The following is a 1682-nucleotide window of genomic DNA, read 5'->3' as shown; positions in this document are numbered from 1 at the left end:
AAAAGAGTCATTAAGTTTCATTCAGCGTATTCTGCTTCATTCATCATTCACCACAGTTGGCTCACTCATTCAGTATATAGCAGGTTTAAGTGTTTAGTGTGTTCATAATGGAAAAGTGACAAAATTGACTCAATATTGTCAAACTTTTCATCCTTTCACAATTCTGTTTTTTAAGCTCTTGGCCATTTCAGATGCAATCACAAATCTTAAGATATTTTTTGACAGGTTGAAAAGCAAATTTCAATGAGTTCCAGCCAAGTGATATGACCACACAGGCAGTGTGACATTGCTCACACAAGTCTTGATGTGAAATGAAATGAAAAATACCTCTTCATTTCTAAATTAAAATGAACAGAAATGATATATTTCCATGGTCACAAACAGCTTAGCGACAATGAATCATTAATGTAGCCTTATTTAATGTTTTTGTTTGTTTGTTTTGAATTGAATTGCAAAAATTCATAAATATGATACAGATGAATTTAGATGAATTTATTTATTTATTTATTTTACTTTTTTTTACATTAAATTTAAAATTTTGCTGTAAAAGAACAGAAAGTTGCCTTAATTTTACATTCAGTAATAGGGTGTGTATTTTTTGTATTTTTATATGTAATTCAATGTAATTTAACATTCAAGACCATTAAGAAATTGAATTGAAGCTATGATATTCCATTATATTCATTTACAGATTACAGCCTTTATTTTATGGTGAAAATTTTTAATGAAAATAATTTACTGTGTTTTTATGGTATTTACACTTAATGTAGGAAAAACAAAAAAAACTTGTAAAATAATACAGTAAATTTCCGTGAAATAACTTTTACACTGTAGGCTATTGAGTCAGAAAATACACAAATAGACCTGTGCACCCACCACGTATATGATTTTAAATTGTAGAATGTAAAAATGCTAGATTCCAAGAGAAATGGTAGCTACAGCCCAGGTTTGAATACCTTTTTTGGCCTCATAATGTTTCTTTAAAGGACAGGTACACTATTTTTCAAGTCTGTCTTAAAACATTGAAATAGGTTAAGGTGACCATTAGAAGATCCCTTCATAATGCACTTACAATGTAAGTGACAAGGGACAAAATCCAGTCTTCCTTCTGTGCAAAAATGTATTTAAAAGTTCATCTGAAGCTAATATGAAGCTACGTCTGTCCAAATTAGTCAAATCAAGATATCTTTCAACGTTACAGTCTTTTTAGTGCCAAAGTCCACCGCAGCTCAACAGGAAAACACTGTCAGAGGAAACGCAAAGAGGGAATTTGATGCTAAAAAGACGGTAAATGTGGCAGATATCCACTTGATGTGACTAACTCAGACTGCTGAAGCCTCATGTAAGCTTCAGATCAACTTTTAAATGCATTTTTGCTCAAAATGACTGTGTAGACATTGAAAGGATATTTGAAGGGGATCTATTAATAGCCAGTATGAACAGGAGGAATGATTACAGCAAGGAAAACCTCTGTCAGTGTTCATATTGACAACTGACTGTTATTTTAAGACACACTTGAAAAATTGTGAACCTGTCCTTTCACTATCACTCTCTCTCTCTCTCTGTCTCTCTCTCTCTCTGTGGTACCCACTACTTTGACGTTGCTATGGTTACCATAAGAAGCTCTCTGTAGTGACGCCAAACGTCCAGCTGGAGGCGAAGTTTCATAAGATTTCCACGTC

This window comes from Thunnus maccoyii, chromosome 10, assembly GCF_910596095.1.
Source record: "Thunnus maccoyii chromosome 10, fThuMac1.1, whole genome shotgun sequence".
NCBI lineage: Eukaryota > Metazoa > Chordata > Actinopteri > Scombriformes > Scombridae > Thunnus > Thunnus maccoyii.
The sequence above is the reverse complement of the archived record's forward strand: the minus strand, read 5'-3'. Positions refer to the sequence as shown.